Consider the following 22,481-nt stretch of genomic DNA (forward strand, 5'->3'; position numbering starts at 1 on the left):
GGGGAGGAGGGGTCCCCAGGCCCTGCGGGGAGCTTGGACTTGACCACAAGAGCACTGAAGAACTTTAAGTCAGATACACAACCCGACAACTAGCGCTCTGATTGTGTTACAGGGAAGGGATGAGCAACACCAAAACTGGAGTTGAGGGGAAGGGCAAACAGGCCACTGGGATGATCTAGGCAAGAGGGTCTGTGATGGGCTCCAGGGTAAAGGCGGCATCATGAAGAGAAATGGACAGACTACAGAGCCACTGAGGAGGCGGAGGACATAGGAGCTGGGGATATGTGGATCTGTGACCCAGAGCTGCTGGACGGTTTGTGTGTCCTTCATTTAAATGAGGAATAAGCAAAGAAGGAGGTGCTTTCTGACCACTGTGATTTTAAGGAATGTGTGGAATTGCCATATGGTCTCAGCAAAGCTCAGCAGAGCCCAGAAGATGGGAGATCTGAGAAGGATCAGCATAGAGATGGTAATTTCATTGACAGTATCACCCAGGGAGAGCCAGTACAGGAGAGGGAAGGGAGTGAAACACCAAAGATGCACACATTTAAGGGATGGGCGGGGGGAAGGGGAAGACAAAGAACAACACCACTGCTCCTGGAGGAAACGAGGCGGGAGAGGCTGAAGAAACCAGAGAAGATTCGACCCGAAAGAAGAGTGAGCTTTCAAGAAGAAAGTGTCATCAGTGTCAGACAGTGCCTGAAATGAAGGAAAGAATATGATCTTGATAAAGAAGTCCTTGGCAACCTTGACAGGTGAGGGTTCTGTGGGCCATGGGGTGTAAGCCAGGTTGCAGGGGCTGCAAAATGATGAGCAGTGAGGAATCTGAAAGTGACACGGTCAGTAAGGATTCCGATTTTTCAAGCAAATGGCCTGAGGGGTCCATGGGATCAAGGGAGATCCTCATTAAGAAGAAATTTAATCTGTTTAGATGCCCATGGGAAAGAGCCAGAAGAGAAAGAGAGCTTGAAATCCAGAGCGGGGAGAATGCATAAAACAAATTTCTTGACATGTGGAAGACTGAGAGTAGTGTTGGGTTGAAGGGCTGCAATTAGGAGAAAAGGCATCTCCACCTTAAGCATCAAGAAAGAGAATGGGAAGAAACAGGGAAGACAAGTTTCTAGGTTAGGCAACTGACCTTTGAGCTCTTATTTGCAAGCTCCAAAATCCAAACCTTACATGGCGCATAGTGTAAAGATAACACAAAAAGGGATGAACAAATAATGTCAGAATGACTTCGGTATAACTTTATACATCAACAGTTTTATTTTGTTTTTGTTTTCACCATTTAAAACTTGCACTGCCATTCTAAATCCAAAAAAGTTAAAAGTACCTTTAAATACATGCGTCTACAATGTATTTCCATGTCAATCTCTTTGAACTGTCAGAAAACTAAACACAGGAATTCTAGGTGTGACATTTGCACAGAATAAGGTATTCGAGATGAACGTACTCTCTAGATTGCTGACGTTTAAGCCTGTAAATCTTTGACTGCTGTTGATCAAATTCTGCCACAATTCAGTGATCCTCCTAAATGCTACTGAATTTTATGGTGGCTGTCAGCTTTAGTACCAGGCATCCCAGCTGCTCATCTTTACAGGAAGATGATTCATTATTACTTCTCAAAAACAACCATTTAATAAACACTAATAAAATGTTTTGAAAAGAAATAAATACTCACAATTATCTTAATAATCCACTGTCCACACAAATTAGAATCAACTCAAGGATGCCAAGCAAATCCAGATGACCTGGACGAACCCACACTTCTGTCGACTAAGAGCCATTGTTCAACAAGTTTATTTTGACTTATTTCTGGATTAGTAGCTAAATTTCAGATTAAAAATGCCAGAAGCAAATTCATGGGCTAGGAGGTGTGTTAAAGTACAAGAAAGCTCTTTTTGTCTGAAGGCAAAGGACTGAGAAGCCCTTTAGAACACTGGTTTCTTCTAATTGGTCTCTTTCCAAACAGCCATAGTATTCCTCTCAATTCACTTACCCCTCATGCTCCTCAAAAAAACCTAATTTAGTTGTTAGAACTCAGCTACTTTTGTTTCAATGCTACCCCAAATTCCTTCCCTCAAACTGTGGCAGAAAAGGAATTCAACCGGAATTCACATTCGTTTTTAATTCAAGTTCAAGAAATTTCGATGGATACCATGTTGGGTGTACTCATCGTTTATGGTTTTGTTTTTAAGTCATTCTTAAAAAATAGTCATTTTTGAAACTATATTTTTAACTTTGAAAAGCATGTTCTGATTTTGTACTTTTTAAAATACAGAAACAATGTATCACCAGAGATTTTTATCCTTAGCATCTTGGCAGATGGTTGAAACACTGTTATTGGCTGAGAGGTTTGGGAGTTCATGTTGGCTTCAAATAAATCTGAATAAAACATTTCTATTATGTGCTCAGAGAAAGTAATTACAACAGTGCCAGCCCTTCATCATCAGGATTCAAAGCCTCTAAGACGTAAGTTTAGAATACGCAAACAAAGAAGAATTTTTAAAAGGAAAATAACTTGAAAATGGCTCTGTACCACAGTCTGGCAATGGTGCCCTTGAAGTATTAAAATAAGAAGAATGCAACAAGGAGAAAGTGAAACAAACACCCTTCAACCTCACACTCCTGCTGCTGCTTTGCAAAGAGCTGTTTCAGCTGACCTTCAGAATATTCTGCACCAAGATGCAACGAGAGAAATAGCTGATATGGGGCTCTGATTCCTGCTGTGTCTGAGACTATTTCAAAAATATTTCAGAAACAACATAACACTGTTATTTCCCAATCCTGACTTTAAATGAAACCATGCCTTGCAGAGACTTGTAGATGAATTATTTTGGTCAAAGAGAGTTTAGTGTCTGTAATTTTAAAATGTGCTTGGAAATGTTTATAAGTATCGGTGGACTCCTAAGTAACAAGAGAATTATGAAATATGAAGAATGAACTGAATTTTTTAAAATTTATTTATTTTAATAAGAAGATAATTACTTTACAATGTTATGGTGGCTTCTGCCATACATCAACATGAACCGGCCACAGCTATACATGTGTCCCCCCATCCTGAACCTCCCCTCCCACCTCCCTCCCTACTCTATCCCTCTGGGTCGAAACGAGCTGAATTTTAACGCTTCTAATCTACTGTATCTAATCTATCGTCTCGGCCTCCTGCCAACTTCTCCAACTCATATGCTCTAGCCTGGATTTCAAAATCACCCCTCTGTCCTCTGCTCCCAGCCTACCTTCCTTCGTCTTACCCTCGTCTACCCTCCACATGAATACTGTAAGCCAATTTGTCCACCGACTGCCCCTAGAACACTGCCCTCTTGTCCACACATAGGTGACAAGATTTATTTCTGGTTGCTCCCTTGTCCCCTGGAGAGGGTTTGGTTCCTGGGCCTTCTGAGCTACTGCAGAGGCAGCAGGAAGAGTCTTTTTTTGCCTCTTCCGCCCACTCCTGAGCTTTCCTTTTGACTCAAGGAAGGAAAAAAATCCACCATACCGCTGGCAAATGTAAAGCTAAGAGGCAGGCTGGGCTATGTAATAAAGGGTTGGGGGTAACAGAAGAGCCTACAGCCTAGAGAAAATCCACCTGGCAGAAGGGAAAAGTGGGGAGGAAAGGAAAGAGATTTTGAGAAGTGCTGATGTCGAATGTGAGTTGGATGTCCTTCAAGAGACATGGAAACATGGAAATTCCTGTTAAATATACTTTTGCCTTATGATCCAGCAATCCCACTGCTGGGCATACACACTGAGGAAACCAGAAGGGAAAGAGACACGTGTACCCCAATGTTCATCGCAGCACTGTTTATAATAGCCAGGACATGGAAGCAACCTAGATGTCCATCAGCAGATGAATGGATAAAGAAAGCAGTGGTACATATACACAATGGAGTATTACTCAGCCATTAAAAAGAATACATTTGAATCAGTTCTAATGAGGTGGATGAAACTGGAGCCTATTATACAGAGTGAAGTAAGCCAGAAGGAAAAACATAAATACAGTATACTAACGCATATATATGGAATTTAGAAAGATGGTAACAATAACCCAGTGTACGAGACAGCAAAAGAGACACTGATGTATAGAACAGTCTTATGGACTCTGTGGGAGAGGGAGAGGGTGGGAAGATTTGGGAGAATGACATTGAAACATGTAAAATATCATGTAAGAAATGAGTTGCCAGTCCAGGTTCGATGCACGATACTGGATGCTTGGGGCTAGTGCACTGGGACGACCCAGAGGGATGGTATGCGGAGGGAGGAGGGAGGAGGGTTCAGGATGGGGAACACATGTATACCTGTGGCGGATTCATTTTGATATTTGGCAAAACTAATACAATTATGTAAAGTTTAAAAATAAAATAAAATTAAAAAAAAATTTTTTTAAAAGTAAAAAAAATATATATATACTTTTGTAGCTAAGACATGAAAGCAACCTAGATATCCATCAGCAGATAAATGGATAAGGAAGTTGTGGTACATATATGCAATGGAATATTACTCAGCTATAAAAAGGAACACATCTGATTCAGTTCTAATGAGGTGGATGAAACTGGAGCCATTATACAGAGTAAAGTAAGTCGGAAAGAGAAACACCAATACTGTATACTAATGCATATATATGGAATTTAGAAAGACAGTAATGATGATCCTATATGCAAAGCAGCAAAAGAGACCAGACGTAAAGAATAGACTCTTGGACCCTGTGGAAGAAGGCAAGGGTGGGACGATTTGAGAGAATAATACTGAAACATGTGTATTACTGTATGTAAAATAGACGACCAGTGCAAGTTCAATGCATGAAGCAGGGCATTCAAAGCCGGATGGGAGTGGGAGGTTCAGGATGGGGGACACATGTGCACCCGTGGCTGATTCATGTCGATGTATGACAAAAACCATCGCAATATATAAAGTAATTTCCTCCAATTGAAATAGATTAAATAATCTACCGTTAGCCTTCAAAAATAAATAAATAAATATACTTTTGGCAGCTGGTCAGAGATTCTTTGATTATGACCACCCCCCGCCCCCCACCAAAAGCGACTGGGTCCCAGGACACTTGGACACTTGTTCATGCTGTGTCCTCCTAAGTCAAGGAACTGCAGCTGAGAGAACATCAGGAAAAGGAATAGAAGAGTTGTACCAAGGATGTGAGATGAAGGGTAACTGTTGCAATAATAGCAGAGGGTCAGCAAAGGTAAATGCATCTAAATAATTCTGCCAATTTTTCTTTGATATATAACTGATACACACACACACACACACACACACATATATATATATATATATAAAATTGGAAAAGACCTTGATGCTGGAGAAGACTGAAGGCAAAAGGAGAAGAGGGAGGCAGAGAATGAGACGGTTAGATATCATCACCGACTCAATGGACATGAACTTGAACAGACTCCAGGAGATAGTGCAGGACAGAGGGGCCTGGTGTGCTGCAGTCCATGGAGTTGCAAAGAGTCAGACACGACTTTATGACTGAACAACAAATAACTGATACATAACATCGTGTTACAAAGATATTTTAAATGAATTCAGTTATTTAATAATCTCCCAGTGACATTTAATTTTAAAGCCCTTTTAATGCTCTTAAAATTTTAATTATAAAGTGTGAGGAAATGGACTTTAGATCTGAGCATCACATCTGAGCCCCAAGTGGATACTTCACTGGGTTCCCTCTTACCCTCAGATAAGGCTGGCTTCCTACACAGGGAACCTTTGAGGAAAACAGTCTCCTCCTCACCTTCACTGCAGCATCCCTTGTATCCTGGCCGTCCTCCTCCGGCAAATAATTCTCAAGGCTCCTGCTCTCAACCTGTGTGGCTCCCACTGCTGGAAGACCTCCCTTTCATGGAGCCCTCCTATAACTCCTACCCATTGATCTAGCTCTGCCCGAAGAATAAAGGCAGAAAGTCTTCTGGTTCAACTAATTCCAAATGGCTATCATCCCAGGGATTTTGTCTATGCGGATAGATACAGTAATTCAAAGTATAACACTCACACTGATAAACACTCACTTAAAATATGGCCCTCCCAACAAGACAAAGCAGTCCGTATTCGGTCAAGCAAGCCCAGAGTCTCATTTACTGTCTTCTCCATTCTATATACTTACTCTTCTTGTTTTAATATTTGCCTCCACTATGGCAACACAATGCCCAGAGCTCCTCTGGGCCTGGCCCCTCGGTGTCTCTCAGCACGTCTCCCATGCCCTCCTGATGCCCTTGCTCTGCACTGAGCTTTAATTTCCCTGAATTCTGTGCCTCTTGCTGCTCCAGGCTTCCTGCACAGCTGTCTCTCTCTCCGTGAACTTACTCTTTCTCCTCTTTGCCTAAAGAGCTCCCTGTCCTCCCTGACATCCTCCCCCAAGCTAAATTAGGTCACCCTACGCTTGTGCTCACAGCGCTCTGTATCTTTGCAGCACTTTTTCTTCATCATAATTCTATGCAACTGCTTGGATGAATATGTTTTACTCCTTGTGACGGGTTGAACTGTGCTCAATCTATTAAAAAGAAAAAAAAAAAAAAGATACATTGAAGTCCTAAACCCTGGTACCTTATTTGGAAACAAGGTCTTCGCTAATATTATTAGATTCAGGTGAAGTCATTAGGGTGCGTATTAAGCCAATATCAGAGGTGTCCTTAGAGAAGGCAATGGCACCCCACTCCAGTACTCTTGCCTGGAAAATCCCATGGACGGAGGAGCCTGGTGGGCTGCAGTCCATGGGGTCGCTAAGAGTCGGGCACAACTGAGCGACTTCACTTTCACTTTTTACTTTCATGCATTGAAGAAGGAAATGGCAACCCACTCCAGTGTTCTTGCCTGGAGAATCCCAGGGACGGGGGAGCCTGGTGGGCTGCCGTTTATGGGGTCGCACAGAGTCAAACACGACTGAAGTGACTTAGCAGAGATGTCCTAATAAGAAGAAAATGCTGTGTGAAGACACAAATGCACATAAAGAATGCCATGTGATCACAGAGGCAGAAACTGGAGATGGAGCTGCAAACCAAGACACACCAAAGACTGACGGATATCACCAAAAGCCACAGAAGGCAAAGAGGGATTCTTCCCTCCAGGTTTCAGAGAAGCACAGCCCTGCTGCCACCTTGAGTTGGGCTTTCAGTTTCCAGAAATGTGAGACAATACATTTTTTTTGTTATTTTTTGTGTTTTAACTTGGCTGTGCTGGGTCTTAGTTGCAGCATGCAGGATCTAGTTCCCTGACCAGGGATCGAACCCAGGTCCCCTGCACTAGAATCACTGAGCCTTAACCACTGGACCACCAGGGAAATCCCCATTTTTTTGGTTATTTTAAGCCACCCAGTTTGTGGTACTTTTTAATGGCAACCCTCAGAAACCAATACATTCCTTTACACTAAGTTTCTGGAAAGCAAGGTCTGTATTTTATTGATTTGCTGCATTCCCAGTGTACTCACAGTGATAGAAATAGAAAGGAGAGGTGTCAGTACACATATGTTCACTGAATGAATGACTCATACTTGGTTTGTAGTCAGCTAAAACCTTCAGGTCTTTTTTTCTCAAAGTCATATACATAGACTGTCTTCATGATTCCATTTTGTTTCACTGATTGTTTTCAAACCTCAGTTCAGAATTTTAAGTTTCATATTATTTGGGATTCTATGTAACACAAATCTATACATCAGAGTATCAAGCATCTTACCTATCTTCATGTCACTGCAAATTTAACCAGCATGACTTCTATCCTAATCCAAGTAAATGATAAAATGCGACAGGGCGAAGGACACAGTACCGTGGCATGCCACCACCACTGTCGCTCCGAGCCATTATTGACCCACTCAGCAACAATTTCAGTATACTGTGCAAACAGCTAGAGATCCACATTTCTCTCCAGCTTAGCCCAAGGTTATCACAACACATGATATTCAATGCTTTGCCAAAATGCTAATTATCATGCTTAAACTTTTAAAATCCACCATTCTCATAACAAGTTAAAAAGTGGGTATGGAGTTTGTTAGGCATAACTGTTCTTGGTGAACTCACAATGCTTTTTGGGAAGTGGTCACTTTTTCTCCAAGAATGCACCACACAGTCCTAGAATTTCGCTGATGGACTGTATCCAGCTCCCTGATCTGTGGTTTCCAGGATCTGCACTGGTCTCTGTTTTGAAGACAAGGGTTACTGGTTCTTTCCTTTGTGTGCTCCCTTTCTTGGAGTACAGGGTGCCTCCAAGATGACAGATGATCACTCCAGACTCATATCTACAAATTATTTTAATACTGCAAGATGTGACTCATCAAGGTCTGAAACTGTGAGCTACTTTTTGTTGTTGCTTTTTTGTGAGCTAGTTTAAAGCAGCTGCATTCTTTCTTACCCACTTGGGCCTCAGCTTCTTTTTGGGTATCTATCTTCTTTTCTTCTCAGAAAGCCAACTTTCTCCTGAACACAAAAGCACCTCTGCCTTCCCTCAGTCATCTACTGCTACCACTCCAAGGTCTGCTTTTCTTCTCCTTCCTGATTAAATATTTCATAAAGATTCAGCTCAAATGTTCCTGGGCTCTTTTCCACAGATTCATAGGTTTTTCTCCCATCTTTGAAGTCTGAGCCCCTCGGACTCCTGCAACAATCACCGTGAACCTTCCTGCTGTGTGCCCTTCTCGGTCCTCACTCTTGAGTATTCATGGTCTGACTAGGGTTTTGATTGTACAGTTGTCCATAGGTATCCTCAGGAGGTTGGTTCCAGGACCAGCCACAGCTACCCAAATCCACAGATACACGAGTCCTATAACCTACCCTGCATATTCACAGGGTCCCTGTTCTTGGGTTCAGCATTCGTAAGTATAGAGGCACAACTCTATTTGCATTTCCTTCTTTCTAAATAGTATTACCTGTTAGGGTTACATACAGGCCATGGGACATCCCAGGTGGCTCAGTGGTAAAGAACCCACCTGCCAATGCAGGAGACATAGGTTCGATCCCTGGGTCAGGGAGATCACCTGGAGAAAGAAATAGCAACCCGCTCCAGTATCCTTACTTGGAAAATCCCATGGACAGAGGAGCCTGGTGGGCTACCATCCAGGGGGTCACAAAGAGTCAGACATGTCTGGGCAATTAAGCAGCACAGTCCATGAAATTGTTTTCATATTTTCTCTTGAGTATTTATAAATCTGACTTTTAAATACATAGACGGAGTCTGCTAGATGGTCATTAGGGAATGTTCTAAGGTTTAAGCAAATGATTTCCATGTCACCAAAAGACAAACATTTTATGAATATTCCCAAAAAGTAGAGCTTGTGCAAATTCTTGAATTCCTTAAACTTGTACTACTCAGCTTCTCTATTTTATTTATCTAACGTTAACAAAGACCAAGTTTGTTTAAGAATCTTTCACAGGAAGGTTCCAACGATCCTGCTTTCGGGAAGGTCGCTGTTTGCAACCAGCAAAATGTTTCATCATCTTCAGCCCTCACACCATCCAGTTGCTTAATGTCCTCTGAACACAAGCTCACACGCACTCAGTCGCTACCAGAGCACACAGAATGCAGGATTCTACCGCGATCATTTGAAGGTAAGCAGTTCATTGACAAGTTAAATCTGGCAAACAAATCTTTCTGGATTATCACTTGTGCCTCCCTCCAGATTTGCCACACTCCCACAGTTCTCCAAACTCATATCTGTGTAGTGTCCTTTGTCTAGGACAGCTTTCTGTGGGTGTAAAGATAATTTACTGAGGCATTAGGAAAAAAAAATGCAACAAATACTAATAATAACAACCACAATTTTGGGCCACTTTCTTGTTTCATTTTCTAGAGTCTGTTTATTTGGCTTTTAAAAAGACTTCTAAACATTTCCCTTTTCTTCAAATAGAGAAATGCTTCTAACCAAAATATTATTTCTAATGGAGCAGACCAAGGGCCTAGCACATTGAAAGCACTCAGTGAAGGATATTATTCAGCTTGAAAAATTAAAGCAAACTTCTCTGGTGGGCTGAAAGGATAACATAAATGGAGCAAAAATACGGGGGCAGGGAATACACAGAAACATGGTTCCATGCTGGGTCACAACTTTATCTAGGTGCAGGGAGAGAGTCTACTTCTGAGTCATCTTTGATCCTTGCCCCGATCAATAATTTTTGGTAATTTTTCCACTTCCAATAAAATGCTATTGCTGTACACAGCCAAGTAAGCACAGGACAACTTAACACATACGCCAAGAGCTTGTTCCTAGTGGCATCCTGTGGCTCTGCGAAGCCGAGAACCTAGTCTTTATTTCAGGTGTCCGTGTGTACGCCCAGGTAATAACAGGAGGTGTTGAAGACAAACATCTGAGAAAATACGGTAGGACAGGGTAAGGATTCTGCCCCCTCCTGACCAGCTACCAGGGTGTCAAAGGAGCGCAGAGAGCACTCAGTCCCAGCACACAGGCTCAGCCCTGCTTCTCTGCGGCCAGCAAGGCTTCTCATCTCTCGGGGCCCCAGCAGACCCTGGATCATTTGCATCCCCTTGCCCAAGAGGTTGTGTTGCTACCACCACAACAGTCTTTAGGGCACAGTCTCAATGATATTCTGTAGCTTCAGTTAAAAGGAATTCCAAACACAATTTCCCTGCGCATGGCCACTGGGTCCTATCTCCTGAAAGAAGGCCCCAGCAGAAAGGGGGGAAATGAAAGCATTAAGAAACGCGCCCTCACATGTGGGTTTCATTTTGACCTTTCCTAATTGGCTACCCGCTAGCCCATGCATCATTCTGGGCAGGGACACAAAGTAAAAAAGCTGGGCTTGCTTCAAGGCTTCTCCTCGAGCCTTCCTCCTCAGCCAAACGTCTCCCAGCACCCTCTGGTAACGAGAGCTGTGCTGCCAGAGAGCCGGAGAGAGGCCCTTGGTTCCCCTGGCGTCACCTCTGGGCTGTCTTCTCAGTGAGCAGGTCTGGCCCAGGGTCCTGGGACCCCTGGATGGGTGGCGATTCTGCAGGGGTCCGACAGCAGAATTCCCTCGGTGTGAGTCCTTAACCAAGAAGGTGACAAAGCTAACAGGAGGGAAACAGCATGCCTAGAGTGAACCGTCGAGAAACAATCCCCATCCTGACAAATTAATCTGGTGTGAACTATTTCCAGTCCTGCTTTCCTGTCAATCACAGAGAACAAACACGGGCCATTCACAAGCTCTTCTGTGTGTGCGGAGAAGCAGAAAGCAAGTCAAATCTTGCCTAAATTCTATAAGGATTCTCTGCACTTTTTCTGAAGTTGTAAATATGTTTTCAGCCTCCCTCTATCAAAATGACACAATTTCATATTTGGAGTATGTTTTTCCTAGAAGGTAAGGACTGTAAAAAGCTCAAGGAGTACAAAAAAAAGATAAAGAGGGGAAAAATGTAGTTACCTAGCATATATTAGCCTAATCAATAATGTCAACAAACTAGGAAGAGTAAATACCATCATGTACTATGCGTTTTCTTTCAAAATTAAATTGTATCTAAAAAATGCTAAGCCTGAAATGGGTTTACAGTGGGTCATTTCAGTAACATGCATTTTGACTCCAGGTTAAAAATTTAAGTAACCTTAAAGAGGGTAACAGAATTGATTTGCTTTTAAGATACTGTAAATTTTTAGATAGCGCTTCTGTGGTCACAAATCAACAATGGAGTATAAAATAAACTAACATAATACTCTAAAATATATCCTCTTTTTTCAAAGACCTGGAATTTACAAATAAGAAAACACTAACACTACTGCCTATGGCGACTTCATTTCTTTTTGTAGTGGGGGACTTCCAATACGCTTGGTCACCTCAATTAAAAATTTCTGTGAACACCTTTCTTATTGCTATAACCTCAGTTCATTCATGGTTCTCACTTCACAGGAGCTCAATTATTCCTTCCTGCAATTCAGACACCTCACTTCCAACCAAATTACAAACTCTTTATCTCATCATCCACAGTCCAAACTATGACTCAATCTGCATTTCCATCCTTCTCTTCTTTAGGATTAAATCAGTGCCTGGCACACAGTAGGTGCTCAATAACTGTGAGCTATCACTATTATTCCTCTTCTCTGTCCCTTCCTGCCGCCCTCCCATTCCCTTACATTCTATCTTTGGTCAAAGAAAAGTGTGTGCTCTTTTGCCAAGAGATCTCACACTTTTCAGAGTTCTTTGCTGTTTCCCCATCAAGAATGCCTTTCAAGCCTCAATCTCTGTTTGTATTGGGTTGGTTAAAAAGTTTGTTTGGATTTTTCTGTAACATCTTATGAAAATCCCGAATGAGCATTTTTGGCCAACCCAATACATATCCCTTTACTCCTTTCTCAAGATCCTTTTCAAATCCTGTCTTCCTCATAAAACTTCCTCATGATTCCCTCAAGCAGAAGAGGCCCCTCTTTCAAAAGCCCACTAAGGTCTGCTGACACATCCATGTCTCTGGACGGCATTCCTCATCTATGCCCCGGATTGGTGCACTACATGTATTTGGCTTCTCACACCACCCCTGACACATACGCATTTGATAAGCCTGCGAGGCAGAAACTTTGTGTGTCATCACATAACCCCTTTGGGAATTACCACACATGCTTGAACTGAAAAAGATGCTAAAATATGTTTACTTTTCTGAGGTGAAAGTAATTTCTGTTGAGAAAACCAAAGTTTAGAGAGGTGAAGTATCCGCTAGCATGGAGCAAAGTCAGGCCACTAAATCAAGTCTGACTCTCCACAGTAAGATATACTATAGGCATGAGCCTTTCAGAAGCAAAGGAATAAAGTCTCACAATGTTTCTGTTTTGTTACCGCTGCTGAAGTTTTGGCAGCTTTGTGCCACCTATGGAGACAAGTGTGAAGCGTGTCTTCCTTTTGGAGCTCAGAGTTCCCATGCTCTCTGTCTCCTGCACGGAGGAGACACTGCTTGGACAAGCAAAGAGCTCACCAACATGTCCTGCAGTGAAGCACAGGCAGTTCCCTGCCAACAAATAGTCCAGTTATGAAGTACACATTCTAAACTGAGATGAAATACTATCTAGAGCATGCCTTAAGGAAAGAAACTTGTCGCCACAGCTTGGTTAAAAGCCAAGGTTAGCTAACAATTACATCATGCAGCTCAAGATAGCTTGCTGAAGAGAACCGCATAATCGACAGAGCTAGGGGATACTGCTCCTTTAGTTTAGTTTTCTCCTTGCAGGGGAAAAAGAAAAAAAAAAGGAGTAAATACTCGAGACTATTCTCTGGAGAGAGAAAAACAAAAAACAAAAAACCATTGAATAAGGACTTCATTTATAAGCAAGGCCATTTACCACAGGCTCTGGGAAATGAAAATAAAAAGTAATAATTGGGGTCATTCACTGCTCTATTATGTTCTGGGCACTTGACATACATTATTTAATCCTCATGACCACCTCAGAGGAAACGCTGTCCCATTCACAGGTGATGAGACTGAGGCTCAGAGGTGTTAAGGAACTTGCTCAAAATCACAGAGCTAGATATGAAGCCAAGTTCTGCATAGCTCCAAAGCTCATGCCCGTTCTTTTCTCTGCCATATAACCACTTCTATATGAAGAAATCGGAGAAGGCAATGGCAACTCACTCCAGTACTCTTGCCTGGAAAATCCCATGGACGGAGGAGCCTGGTAGGCTGCAGTCCACGGGGTCGCTAAGAGTCGGGCACAACTGAGTGACTTCACTTTCACTTTTCACTTTCACACCTTGGAGAAGGAAATGGCAACCCACTCCAGTATTCTTGCCTGGAGAATCCCAGGGACAGAGGAGCCTAGTGGGCTGCCGTCTATGGGGTCACACAGAGTTGGACACGACTGAAGCGACTTAGCAGCAGCAGCATATGAAGAAATGCAAGATTCCAGCTGCTCCCAGGCTCCTGGCAGACCATCTAAGCTAAGACCCAGCCCATGATAAAGGGCATCACCCAGATATCAAAAACGTATCTGGCAGGCTTTGGAATTTTAAAACCTCATCTCATCTCCAGTAGCATTTAACCTTCCAAATTCATGAACCACTACTACCTTAAGATTGAAACTGTAATAGTTATTAAAATTTAAGCATTGGGGACATTTTACAAGGACCGATGAACCAGAGACGTATCATAACTTATGTCTGTATTTAAATTCTAACATATAGTAAAACTCATTACTTCTAGCTACAAAAAGTTCAAACAATCCCATAAAAAAAGGCTTCCTGCAAATTTTATGATTTTTATAAAAACATGCAACATTTGCTGAAACATTGTATTCATTTTGCAATTTATCTGGTTCATTCCTTATCCATCTCTTAGGTTCTCAAATATCTTAAGATCTTTAGTTCTTCTCATATGTCTGAATTCAAAACATATCCCAGAACAAATAAAGTCTTAGGCCCTGCAAATCACATCTTTCATGTTTTCACTTTGCTTAGATTTTATTTCAACTGGCTTCTGATAATATCAGAGGCCTTTCTCTCCTATTACCAAAAGTTGTTCTGTGGTCTCATTTTGTGCCTGGAAATAAATTGGTATAATTCAGTAGAAGCCAACATTATTTTCTCAGTCCACAGAAGGAATCTGTTTGAAGGCATGGAAAGGGAGACACAAGCAGAGATACCATAATTCTTATTTAATACATCATTTTAAGTTTTCATATAGGTTTTTCCAGTAGTCATGTACAGATGTTTGAGAGTTGGACCATAAAGAAGGTGCCTAAGAGTTGATGCTTTCAAACCGTGCTGGAGAAGACTCTTAAGAGTCCTTTGGACAGCAAGGAGATCAAGCCAGTCAATTCTAAAGGAAATCAACCCTGAATATTTGTTGGAAGGACTGATGCTGAAGCTGAAGCTCCAATACTTTGGCCACCTGATGCAAAGAGCCAACTCATTGGAAAAGACCCCGATGCTGAAAAGACTGAAGGCCTGAGGCGAAGGGGGTGACAGAGGATGAGATGGCTGAACAGCATCATCAACTCAACAGACATGAGTTTGGGTGAGCTCCAGGAGATGGTGACGGGCAGGAAAGCCTGGTGTGCTACAGTCCATGGGGTCGCAGAGTCAGAAATGACTGAGTGACTGAACAACAATAGAATTCCTATTTTACTTCTTAAGAGCTCAGAACCAGCTACTCCAATTCTCCAGTCCCCTGTTTCAAACTCCTCTTGGCTGCTGGTTGTGGTGGCAGGGGCCTGACTCCGGATGGAAACTCTCAGAAGATAAGCTTCATGGGGGCAAGAATTTCATTTGACTGCTTTGTTTACTGGTGTACCCCCAAATGCCTAGGGAATGCCTGGCGCAAAGCAGTCACTCAAGTATTTCCTGAACGGATGGATACTTGGCTGTGGCCACCATCCTTTTCTTGAATGCTGACCAAGTACATCCAGTGAAGAGCGACCAGCATAGGGTGAGGGCTCGGGAAACCATGTCATGACTTGAAGGGACTTAGAAGCACTGCAGGTGTTGAGCCATGATAAGCAGGGATGGAGAGGGGTCCCAGAGAGGGAACTCTGCTCTGAGTGTAGCCAGTTAATTCTGAGAGTTACCAGCCATTATCTGGGCAAGTCCCTGGATTCTCAGTCATCCCATCTTGGAAACAGATGTTACAGAAGTGATATAAAGTTTAAGTACAAGAAAAGCTTTGGGCAAAGAGCTTTAGAAATATAAGTTGGTCATATTTCCACATTTTCCTTTTTTTCATTCTTGTGGGGGGGAGTCTTAGAGAAGAGATGATAACTTTCTTCAAATATGTGACTGGCTATGTGTAAGAAGACAAGGACTCTATCCATATTATAATAGAAGACAAAACTACAAATAAAGGATATACTGTAAAAAGTGTGCTGGCTTCCATGGTGGCTCAGTGGAATCTGCTATCAATGCAGGAAATGCGGGTTTGATCCCTGAGTCAGGAAGATGCCCTGGAGAAGGAAATGGCAACCCACTCCAGTATTCTTGCCTGGAGAATCCCATGGACAGAGGAGCCTGGTGGGTTACAGTCCATGGGGCCGCTCAGTTGCATGACTGAGCGACTAAACAGCAACAATAAAAAGAGTAAGACACTACCCAATACCAGGCAGCACTCCCTACCTAACAGTGTTGCTACACATTAGCAGCTGCCTTCCAAGAAAGGTGTCAGGTTACTGTCATTTTAAACAGAGGACACATGATTCAGAATGATTCAGAAATGTGGGGAATCAGGTTTAGTTAAAAGGGTGTTAGCTAAATTACTTGGTCTGCCAACTCAGGTTCTATTATTAAACGATATAATTTCTTTTTTTGTGACTGATTAAGTTTCTCATAATTTTATGCATAGGTATAAACCAATAGTCAGATAAAAGGTAGTTATTTTATACCAAAGTCCATCTTGCCACAAACCTCCCACAAACCTCACCTTCTAAAAAAGTGATAATCATGTAAGTTCACAACGACTAGAAAAAAAAAAAAAAAAGCCACAAGGCATGTCCTCATGATAGAGATGGGGTATGACAGCAGTGTTGTTCAGGCGCTCAGTTGTGTCCAACTCATTTCGACCCCGTGGACTGCAGCACACCGGGCTTCCCTGTCCATCCCCAACTCCCAGAGTTTGCTCAAACTCATGTGCATTGAGTGATGTCATCCAACCATCTTATCCTCTGCCGTCGCCGTCTCCTCCTGCCTTCAATCTTTCCCAGGGTCTTTTCCGATGAGTCCAATTACAGCATTACATATCCATTATTCAGATCAAATAACTATTGATTTGGTAAACTCTTAAGTTTAAAGGTTCACTATGTACAACAAATCTATTTTTGCATTAACAACTGCAATTCCTCTTTCTCTCCCCTCCCCCTTGTACTCCTATATGGAACATTTCATTCCAAGTAGCAAGTAATACAACGTCAACCAATGTAACTACCTATCATATATAAGGCAATCTTCCATAAGACTAGAAGAGCTCTATCCTGCACATACTTTGCCCAGAAAATCACAATAGTAAATGCTGGGAATATTCAGATCACACACAAACAGAAGATTTTTTTTTTCTTTCTCATGCCAGCAAAATTTATCAGTCTCCACTATCTTTATCCTTATTACTGTTATGCTCCCAAGATTTAAGGAAGCTGTGATTCATAATTTGAAAAAAATATCAATAGAATCTGTTTGGAGATGAGGCTTTAGTTGACAGTTTTCAGTTGAATATTTTTGGCTGAATGAAAGGATAGTGAAGCAAGCCTAAGAGATGAATATGAGATCCAAGAAACAGGGAAAGGACATTCAACCCCTGAGTTTTGCTTCCACTCCAAGTATCTTTAAGAGAATAGGAAAATGTGGAAAACCTAAAAATGTAGGTCATTCCAGAATCAGACAGTTGCAGGGAATCAAGTCCCATCAATAGCTGCTATATGAATATTTCCCAGTATTTCTATGTGTCTCTTTAAGAAAGGAAAATAGATTTGGAATTGCTATACATGCCAATGTTCTGACATATTTAAAGAGATCTACAATACAAATATGGGTTTACTGGGCTGCAGTCTCATTCCACAATGCAACGTTCTCACAAGGTCAGCAACTCTGCTCAGTTCTTTTTGCCTTTTGACTTTTTAAAAATAATTTTTATTGGAGTACAGTTGATTTACAATGTTGTGTTAGCTTCTGCTGTAGCAGAGCAATTGGTTGTACATATACATATATCCACTCTTTTTCAGATTCCTTTCCCATACAGGTCATTACCGAGTACTGAACAGAGTTGCTTGTGCTATCCAGTAGGTCATTCTTTCATCTGTAGTGTAGTGCATATGCGTATATATGTCAATCCCAATCTCCCAGTTTATCCCTCCCCGCCCTTCCTCCCTTGGTAACCACATTTGTTTTCTACATCTGCAACACTATTTCTGTTTTATAAGCCAGTTCATTTGTACCATTTTTTTTTAGATTCCACATATAAGTGATATTACATGATATTTGTCCTTTTGTCTGACTTACTTCACTCGGTACTAGGCAATCTCTACGTCCATCCATGTTGCTGCAAATGTCATTATTTTGTTCTTTTTTATGGCTGAGTAATACTCCACTGTATACACGACACATCTTCCCTATCCATTCCTCTGTTGCTTGGTTCTTTCTGTTTTATCAGTCACTCTTCCCAGCTCCCAATGCATGTCTTGGGGTATGTAGTGTTTTTAAAATTGACTGCTCTCTAGTTCACCACAGTTTTTAATCATTCCTTACTATGCTGCACTAACCTGTTTTACTCATTTGTATTACACGCTTGGACCTGGGGAATTGGGACCCAATCAACGGGAGACCCTGTGAGGTCAAGGGTGCCTCACGGATGTGCACAGCTGCTCTGCTCCCAAGTAGTCCTACAAGGACAGCTCACATACTCTTGCAGGGAAGAACCAATACTATTATGTGTTTTTGATATTTACATACTCTCTGTGGGTTGAGACAAGCTTGGGATTTTCCTTTCTGAACTATGCTGTTATATAGATGTACTGGGGATTCAGTCATTAATGACAAAATGCTGAATGTTTTCTCCACTTATAGATAGTCTCAATGTTTTGCTTTTAAATATGAACATCTGTCATTTATGATGCCAGTTAGGAAATTTTTATTTTCCTGCAGCAATGTCTGCACATGTATAATCTCCAGCTCACTCTTACACACACACCTGTGCGGAATGGTTAGGCATGGTTCTGCTTGAAATGAAATATGTAGGCTTCTTCTGAGCTAGAATCTCAAGACTTATTAAAACCAGCAATGCTGTATATTATGCCTTTAAAGACACCATGGAAAATCCAATTCAAGAAATAACTGCAGTACATGTTTTGTTGGATAGAATACTAGAGAAAAATGATTCTTCTCTGCCTTAAAACATTTTTCTACCCACATCATTTTGCGGAGTGCAAAAAAGTAAGATTTTTGCACTCATTTCACTCAACAGAAATTATACTTAATTCAATAAAATGAGCACTTTTCTTCCAATTCTTGCAAATAGTCTGAATTCTGATTCATGCATACAAAGTTAGAAGTGAAATTACATAGCTCAAACTTTCTCTGGTCAGATATGTAATGAATTAAAATCACAGGTGATGAAATAAAGGCCCATTCCTGAAACAGAAGGGTCTTGAACTTTTAATTACTGTTGGTACCAACTACTACACATGTTCCCTGCACCCCTCGCTAGTCAAGCTACCTCCGCTTCACTAATACCCGCCTGAAGTCTCCAATACCTCCACCCTTCCCACCACACAGAGGCATCAGCCCCCAACGATGAACAGGGCTGGTGATGACGAATCAACAGAAAGTCAAATATAAGACTGCAACTGTTCATAATTCATAAAAATTAATCTGGTACTATGTCTACTAGTTCAATGCGATAAATAGTGCCTTATGCTTTCAAAGTCGCTGGAACAATTCTTTTTGCAAGGAACAAACACAGAGTTAGCAATGCAGTAAGTATAGAAAAAGAATTTACAAGAATAACTTTTAAAATGATAATGGTAGGTCGTTTGTCTTTCACACTTCTTTTGCACTCGGTAGCAAACAAGATCAGAATAATATAAATATGCTATTCATTATTCAGAAAATTCATATGATCTGTTTCAGTGAGATAAAATGCACTGTCAACAGAAATTTTATGCATAGTCTGTTCTTTTTTTGTTTGGTTCACTGAACTAAGTGCAAACCATCTGTTAGCTATGATCAGAAAAAGTAAAAATCCAAACAGCTTTTTTTTTTTAAGATAGCAGAACAGCACTCCAAACAGAACTTGTTTAAAAAGTACCACTTACGAGGCAAAAATCCTAATGATGAGATGGCTGAAAACCCTTGTGTAGTCTTTTTATTTTTAGGTTAAGATTACATTTGGGGGCTAAAATATGCTACTTAACAAAGCTGTTCACATCATAAACTGATCATTATTACTAAAATGTCTTATCAAATATGTTCATTTCTAAGAAATTTTAACATATAAAAACTTTTAAGTTAAAATTGCATTTTGATCCCCATTTATAAAATTCCTACGACCTTAGTGTATTATAGTGATTATGACTTGCTTTTATGAAAGCAGGATGCCCTGACAGAAATCAGTGCTTTTATTAAGTCAAAACCCTTGAAATCAAGTCTTGACTCTGCCCCTAGCAGTTTTGACCTCAGATAAGTTACAAGTCATAAGATCTCAGTTTCTTAAACTATTAAAAGTTCTAAAATGTCATTCTCAGGAGCTTACTACCCTTCTGAATCTGCCTAGCACTGTGCTTGGCACATACAGAGAGCAAGGAACTCAGTAACTGTCTCTGACTGGGGGAATGGGAGATGAAACCAAAGGAAACCAAGCTTTCCTTCCAAAGCTTCTGAAACTGCCCACAAGACAGCTTTCAGTGTATCGTTAAGTTGAGAGTATGGAATACAAAACTCACTATCACAAGAGTGTCTCACCATCTTCACAGTGGTAGAACCAAACTTCCAGGATGCTGTGCCTTAATCGTGTATGATCATCTAATGAAAAACTAATTTTTTTTAAAGGTGAAATTCTAAGTTTTCAGAGAGTTTACAACAGGCCCCAGCCCAGAACATGTTCTCAAAGCTCTAGTACTACAAATGTTATCAACACCCACCACGGTGTTTCTCCACAGCCTGGAAATGCACTCTGTGCTATTTTCTTGATGAATACTTCACACAAATCCTACTCCGCCTACACAACCACTGTGTCACAAGCGTAATGCATTTAAAAGAGGGATTTTAGCAACAAAACATTAATGACCTGAACCACTTACAAAGCAAGTTTTGCAAAAGATAAGCATTTCTATACAGAAACCAACTTAAAAAGTATTCACTTTGCTTTGCTACTATTGAGAGAGAGAGAGAGAGAGAGAGAGAGAGAGAGAGTGTGTGTGTGTGTGTGTGTATGTGCATGCACTCAATTGCTCAGTTGTGCCTGACTCTTTTGTGACCCCATGGACTGTAGCCCGCCAGACTCCTCTGTCCATGGGATTCCTCAGGCAAGAATATTGGAGTGGGTTGCCATTTCCTTCTCCAGGGGATCTTCCCCACCCAGGGATCGAACCTGCATCTCCTGTGTCTCCTGCACTAGCAGGCGGATTCTTTACCGCTGAGTCACCTGGGAAACCCATAGGCACCTTATTAAACAAATATAACAAGTAAAAGTTTTCAGTTAGTTATTTTATACTTTGAAAACTAACAGGGCTCAACAGTGATTTGTCTTTATTACGACCTCTTTAGTTCTATTAAACTATAACTTTATTAAATTCCAGATGTTTCCATAAGAAGATCCATGTCAGAATGATATTGAGCCATAAGGTTAGATTTTAAATGTCATGCTAAAGGTGTTACAATTTTAGACAAGAAAAGAGAGCACTGATTATTCTTGTTGCTGTTGTTCAGTTGATAAGTCATGTCCAATTCTGCGACCCCATGGACTGTAGCATGCCAGGCTCCATGGGGTTCTTCAGGCAAGAATACTGGAGTGGGTTGCCATTTCCTTCTCCAGGGAATCTTCCCATATCAGGGATCAAACCTGTGTTCTCTGCATTAGCAGGCAGATTCTTTACCACTGAGTCACCAGGGAAAGCCAATTATCCATTCTTTTTCCTTCCCATTTGTGATTATAACTCATCAATGATCTGTGCTAAAGTTAGAATCAAATTTATTTACTGGTTCATAGGTCCTAGTCCACAGAAATCTGTGCATTTGAGAACTGGAGAGAAGAATTCTGAGAATTCTAGAGGAATTTGATGCTGGTGACAATTAAAAGCCCAAAGTATGCCTTCAAGTTCAGGGAACTGCTTCCACCATGGTACACATGGGAATGGTCATCCCCGGGTTGTTGTCCAAGCTCCTCAACTCAGAGCTCCCCACGGCCGCCCTGACCTCTGAGCCCTTTCTCAGCAGCCACAAGCAATGTTATATCAATAAGGGGAGAATGTGTGACCGAGAATGCCCCATCATGCCCCAAAGGCACTCTCCGAAGATAGTTTTCCCAGGGGCTGAAATGGGTTCTGAATTTCAGGGATCTTAGTCTGGATTGCAGGAACCCTAGGTGTCCACTTGGTGAAACTCAGGGATTCTTGAACTCTCAAGGGGTAGGGGCATTTCACATGCATGTGTGTGCTTTCTTCTTTCTTCTACGGAAGTAGAAGAAACATTATCAGAATTGAAAGAATATTAAAGGAAGAGTTCCTTCTCCATATCATATATCAAGGAACTGTAAGCAGTTCAAATACAGTTCAGGAAAAATTGTATGAAACTTGTCATGAAGCCTTTCATTAGAAAAGACAGTAAGTGAATGTAATCTTTGCTTTTTCAACCTGAATCGCTTTAGTTCTCCCACCTGATTCACTTGTCTGGTCTTTCAGGAGTTGCACAGTTATATTTCAGAGTCTGCTTATAAACAGCATGGACCTCACATCATAAACATTAATATGAGTCTACAAAAAAGAATATGACCTTGGATTTCTCCTCCAAATATGACTATGTACCCTTGTAATACAGATTAAAAAGCCAAAGAGAGGAAAGCAGTAACTCTGAACACCATGAAGCTCCATAGAGACTAAA

At 41.3% G+C, this 22,481-nt stretch overlaps 1 protein-coding gene across 3 annotated transcripts in view; it reads right to left on the reverse strand.

Annotated features, from left to right (window-relative positions):
* The window catches only part of SLC7A2 (solute carrier family 7 member 2), a 71,833-nt gene that overhangs the window by 42,129 nt on the left and 7,223 nt on the right, over window positions 1–22,481 (reverse strand). The gene's annotated exons all lie outside the window — the stretch shown is intronic.

The sequence above is a fragment of the Bos javanicus genome, chromosome 27 (genome assembly GCF_032452875.1).
Source record: "Bos javanicus breed banteng chromosome 27, ARS-OSU_banteng_1.0, whole genome shotgun sequence".
In the NCBI taxonomy this organism is placed as follows: Eukaryota; Metazoa; Chordata; class Mammalia; order Artiodactyla; family Bovidae; genus Bos; species Bos javanicus.